The sequence below is a fragment of the Ochlerotatus camptorhynchus genome, unplaced genomic scaffold, assembly GCF_037179485.1.
Source record: "Ochlerotatus camptorhynchus isolate MF236.1 unplaced genomic scaffold, CSIRO-AGI_Acam_v1.1 ptg000268l, whole genome shotgun sequence".
Taxonomy (NCBI): domain Eukaryota; kingdom Metazoa; phylum Arthropoda; class Insecta; order Diptera; family Culicidae; genus Ochlerotatus; species Ochlerotatus camptorhynchus.
Window position 1 is genome coordinate 2,784,455 of NW_027040758.1, and position 6,270 is coordinate 2,790,724.

Here is a 6,270-nt window from a genome sequence, read left to right on the forward strand (position 1 = left end):
TTGTCGCTTTACATGAGCGATCTGATGGTGCTGTATGCGATGCGGATGATTATCGAGCCAAAGCAGAAAAATCAACGAGTCAAAGGCAACTTGTACAGAAGAAATACTTTGATCGACGAAGGAAGGCAGCTGAGCGATACGAAGTCAATGATCTGGTTCTGGTGAAGAAGGATAAGTTTGTACCTGGTGGGAGCAGAAAATTGGAGCCTCGATATAAAGGACCTTTTGTGGTAACTGGAGTTCTCGATAACGATTGAGGACATTCCCGGAAGCGACAGACATGGAAGGCGTTTTCGTACAGTTTACTCAGCCGACCAAATGAAGCGTTGGTGTTCCATAGGTGAATTGGATGAAATTGGAGGAGACGACGAAGATGATGAACTATAATGAGATGTCTCGGAGCTGAACGGTGAATTTGAAGACAAGTGAAATTAATTTGATAATAATTACTAAAATTACTAAATCAGCGGAACATGAGGACATCTGGTTAATCTGGGTGTCCGAGCTGTTGCAATTGACCACAGGGCAGCTACATTTTATAGCAGCTATAACGGCTGCCTTTCCTACCGGGGTTGTAACCCTTTCCACTGTGGGTGTATTGGTATGGTGTTCTTTTGAGTGGATTAAATAAATTAGTCTGAAATTAGCTTACAGTAGATGTACACGCGTTTTTATTGTCCGTGACCCGAAATTGACCCAGCTCAGAAATACGAGGTAAAACTCAACTCTTACACTAGTGACGAACCAGCCACTTACTAAAAGTCTCTTTCACTGCACCCAACGTCGCCGATATATTATCTGAGCTACGCCTGTACTACAAAAAAGTTCGTGGCCACAGGACTGAATTCTCTTAGTTATAAATTCCCAAAAATCTTTAAATTCTCCAAAAAATGTAACAAATTTTCTATTGTTCTCAAATTCTCCAAAACTCTTTCAAACACTCTAAATGCTCAAAATAATCCTTGAGCGTTTGGATTCGTCGTAATCTCTGGATTTTCTAACAGCTCCGAATTCTCTCAATTCTCCAGACTCTCCCAAATTCCTCCAAATTCTCTCAAATTTTCAAAAAAGAAAAATCCAAGCCTCAACATTTTTTAAATTTATTTTTTTATTTTATTATTTATAAAATACCCTTAAACTGCCTGTCATTTGGGTCTGACCCAATTCTAGAAACTCTAAAGGTTATTCAAATTGAATAAATTTTCCAAATTCTCCTAATTCTACAAATGCAACATATTCTCCAGAAAACATGAATCCTCATTCAAAAAATTCTTCAAATTTTCCAAAATGTTTGGCAAATTTTCTTCAATTTTCCAATATTCTTTTGGTCGATCAAAATTTCAAAAATAATCCAGTTCTCCAAAATATCAAAATGCGCACGTGTGTCAAGGACCCTTTAAATATCTGGCATTCTTGTCTGCACGAAATTCTTGAAATTCTCAAGGTTTTATAAATATACAAAAAATTTCCAAATTCTCCGAATACTCAACCATATCCTCCAATAAATATAAATCCTCTAAATTTTCTAAATTTTCAAAATTAAAAAAAATCTTCAATTCCTCTAAAAACTCTTTAAAATTTTCCCAAATTACGCAATATTCTTCTGGTGATTCAAAGTTAAGTTTCCAAAATTCTTTAATTCTTCAAACAAGCAGTTTGGAAAGTCAGTTTAATAGAGAATAAAAAAGCACACAATTCATGCAATTCTAAAAATTCTGCACATTTTTTCCAATCCCTCAAAATTAAACAATTTAATTTTTATTTTATATAATTTAATGATGACTTCTTAACTATCTGACAATCAGGTATGACAAAGTTCTAGAAGTTCTCAAGGTTTTGCAAACATGAATCCTCTGAATTTTCTAAATTATAAAATTCCCAAAATTCTTACAATTCACTAAAATTTGTGACATTTTCCAAGATTTTCAAATTATCCAAAATATTAAAAGGCGCACGCACGTGTGACTAAACAGGTAGTGGCTGAAAATAACTATTATAATGAAAATTCTCCCAAATAATCACCGGATTTTCTAAATGCTCCGAATTCTATAAATTTTCTAAACTCTCCAAAGTTTCCCCAAATTCTCCCAAATTTTCCAAATTAGTCCAAGCCTCAACATGTTTGAAATTCTTTTTAATTTAATTCAAAAACTCTTAACTTTCTGTCATTTGGGTCTGAAACAATTATTGAAATACTCAAGGGTTTGCAAATTGACAACATTTTATAAATTCATCGAAAAAAAAAAATGAATCTTCTGAATTCTATCAATTCTTAAAATTCATAAAATTCTTCAAATCTCCAAAATTTTCAAAAAAATTTCTCAAACTGTCCAACATTCTTCTGGTCGATCAAAGTTTCCAAAGATCACAAATTCTCACAATTCCACAATCCTCAAAGTTCTGCCAAATTCTCCAAAATTCTTCTTAACTTTCTAAATTTATCAAATTATCCAAACAATCAAAAATCATTAAAAAATCCATTTACTTTAAATTCTCCAAATTCCCCCAAATTCTTCCAAATTCTTCCATATTTTCCAAAATTATTCCAATCCCTCCAAATTCTTCAAATTGATTTTAATTATTATTTATTGATTAAAGACCCTTTAAATGGCTGGCATTTTGGTCTGATCAAATTCGTGAAATGCTCAAGGTTATTCGAATTGACTAAATTTACCAAATTGAGTTCTCCAAATGAACCAAAAAACATGAATATTATACTTCTCCTAATTCTTGAAATTCCCAACATTCTTCATTTTCTCTAAAAATTCTTACATTTTTTCGAATTGTCCAATATTCTGAAGGTCGAAAGTCTGAAAGTTTCAAAAAACAGCGGCGCCGGTGGTGTTGTGGAAAGCTTGTTTACCTCTCTAGCATGCCTGGGTTCAATCCCAGTCGGCGCCGCCGGGATGTTTTGAGGCATAACATCTCTGATCACGCCTTCCTTTGGAAGGAATGTGAAGCCGTTGGTCCCCGGTTCATGAGTTGATGGGTCGATAGGTAGGGTCCAGATGTGGGAGCTGCCTCCCTGGCTTCGGTAGCATTGGTGCTCAGCACCAAAAATAAATCAAGGAAAAAATTTTTCAAAAATACTCAAGATCTCCATAATATCAAGATGCGCACAGTTCTCAAATTCCTCCCAAGTTCTCCAAAATTCTTTACTCGCTGAATATTCAAAATTATCCAAACACTCAGTAAACTCCGGATTTTCAAAACTATCCAAAACTTTCCTAAAGTCTCTTAATTCCTTTAGTTATTCAATTATTTATTAAAGTCCCTTCAATTATCTGTCATTCAGGTCGGACAAGATTCCTGAAGATTTCAAGGTTTTGCAAATGGACTAAATTTTCCAAATTCTCTGAATTCTCCAAATCCACCAAATTCTTATTATTATTCAAATTTTCAAAAAATTTCATATTCTGATCTAATCAAATCTAGTCTAATACAAACGCAGTCAGTACGAGAAAGCACTCTGGAAAATTATAAGGTTAGATAAGATCTAATTATTTTTCTTGTCAACATTGATGCTTGCAGCATTTCTGAGATATGACACAAACATCAATACGGCCAGGCCTACTGCGTTGCATTTGCAACAAAGGTGATTCTGGGAAATGGTTCGACTTTAAATAAATATATTTAGACAGCGATGCATTCCGTGAATCTTCAGGGGTGGAAGGATGCGTGGACATACCGTACCAAAAGCTCCGAGTTAGGTTAAGAGTTTATGTAACAGTAATAGGGGAATTTACGTATTCTCGTCATTCTAAGCAGCGTCTGCACTTCTACTAGCATTTTCTCAGCGTCACGCACATATATGATGTGTCTGTTTGTTTACATTCATCTGCTGCTTGCTTCTCTATCCATTCCGATCGACAGAATTTTTCAAAACGTTTTGAAAGTGTTTTTACAACGCTCCAAACTTCTCAGGTGAGTGTGACTATTGTCGGCAGTCTCTTTTTCTTCGGCAACCTTCCCAGTAGAACTGCGTGTTAACCAGCTGTTCTATTATCGGCAACTCGAAATCAACCCCATTTTGTAGTGCGTATGCTTTATTTGAAGAAAAATGTAGCATTACTGGATTGCCCGATCGTTCAAATATAATCAGATTGAAGCTGAAAGGCTAAACAATCGTTTGGACACATTCAGAGAAGTGCGTTGATGGGAAAACATAGTGAAATTAACGTTTAAATTTTGGTTTCCGAAAACAGTCAATGGGTGCCGAAGCCAACATTTACCCTATGTGTTGTAATAAGTGGTTACAATATAATGGAAGGATCTCACCAAATTCATCCAATGTTAACCGAATTCCCGATTTCTAATTGACGTTTGTCAGTGCAAGCTTCTGGCACTTCTGACGATGAGGGTCTGGTGGCTTCAGGAACGAGCTGTGGGATATTGCAGGACGTAGAGCTTTTAGGTTTTGCACACCTTTGGTGTACGTGCACTCGCTGAGATCCAAATGGGTGATCATCCGTTGCTGTTGGTTGGCCATTTGCGAAAGAAATTGAGCTGCTTGTGGAAAATAATATCGTTATAGTTCGATTTTGGTTGGAATCCACAACCGGGAATTCGCATCCAGGTCCATCTATGGTAGTTGTTGACCGGATCAGCACCCAAGTCTAAATACAACATCGAACAACGCCATTTAATTTAAAAAGAATCACAGGTCATCACTGGAACTTTGAATCGCGAAGCATATGGTCTAATTACCAGACCAACTATCACACATCAGTTACGATTTTTTTCAATAAAACGACAGAGAAAACAAACGTCACGTCCGTCCGTACGCACGCACAGCCTACTCCTCAAATTCTAAAAAAAAAATTATCTATGTCAAACTCTCCAAAATCCCCATCCTATTTAAATTCTTCCAATTTAGAACATTCTTCAAAACCTGCAATTTCACCAAATTTTCAAAAAATCTTAAGTTTCTAAAAATTCTTAAAATGTTCCATGTCTAAAATTTTACAAATCCTCGATCCTCTAAGTTTTTTTTAAACTACTACACGTTTTCTGAATTATCCAAAATTTTCAACGATCAAATTTTTCCCGAAAATTGACGGTCACGAAAATTTACGATCCCAAAAAAAAAGAAGTTAAGGCTGATATGCAACTGAGTGGTTGCAAAACCGACGGGTCAACTTGTGTAATCTGATGAAATAAAAAAGGGATTTTATCTATCCAGCTGGCAAATCCAAAATACGTAATCCACTCCTCCGATTTTCCACAGAAGATCCACAAACAGATGCTGATGTCCTTGGTAACCACAATTTCGCAACTCAATCACTCTGGATTGCATTACAATTTTTTTTTTCGAGCACAAAACCCCGTTTCCTGAATGCGATATCTCGAGAGCGGGGGAGATACGCACTGCACATGCGAAATAAATTTGAAATTTAATAACAAAATAGAACCCTTTCCTCGGTGGCGACCGGCGAGAGCCATTCAATTGGACTCGAAATTGCATTTTTTTTTTATTCCGTCCAGGAATCGGTACAATTCACCATTTCACATTCCACCCGGTCGGTGCTGGTCGCTTTCTAAATAGTGAATTTTTGCTGCACGTCCAGCATTTTCCGAGCAATATTTAAATGCATGAATAGACCCGCACCAGAATGGGAGTAACGCATGAATGATCCACTGCATATGTGCAAGGATTCAAATCTACATGGCTGCATGCAACCGTCCTATGTTCGTGCGTTGTCGTCATCCGTGGTTTGGGACAGAGTGGGAAATCGGATCAATTGAAACCGCCATTGGCTGGGTTGGTTCGGTTGGTTCGGATGGCAAGTGCTTGTTTTGCTCTCATTTCAATAGCAAATTGAAATCCGGTCGCCATTATGCGAATTTCGGTGAAATTGGGCCAATTTTTGCCATTACTTTTGGCCGGAAAGGGGCTTACAATTCGGTTGGCTGTCCTATTCATGCAAATCGCTTCAATTGAACCTATTTTGATGGCGAAAATCTAATTATGAAAAGAGCGATGCCGATCGAGATGAACCCTGTTCACTTTTTTTCTTCGTCGAATAATTGGCATCTTTTACGCAGCACGCCGCTCATAACCGAATAAGCAAAACCACTGCAGAGTGACCCCAAAAAATTTCCGGCCACGTACCATTTAGGGAACCGAGCGTAATGCGCATCCCTTGTTGTTTATTACATTTTGCTGTAAATTTGTCCATAAATTACACTCCCAAGGGGCAATTTCAGGTTTTTTTCCTTCCGGGAGAATAAAAGAGCATCCGAAACTTTATACATGTGCGGACAGGATGA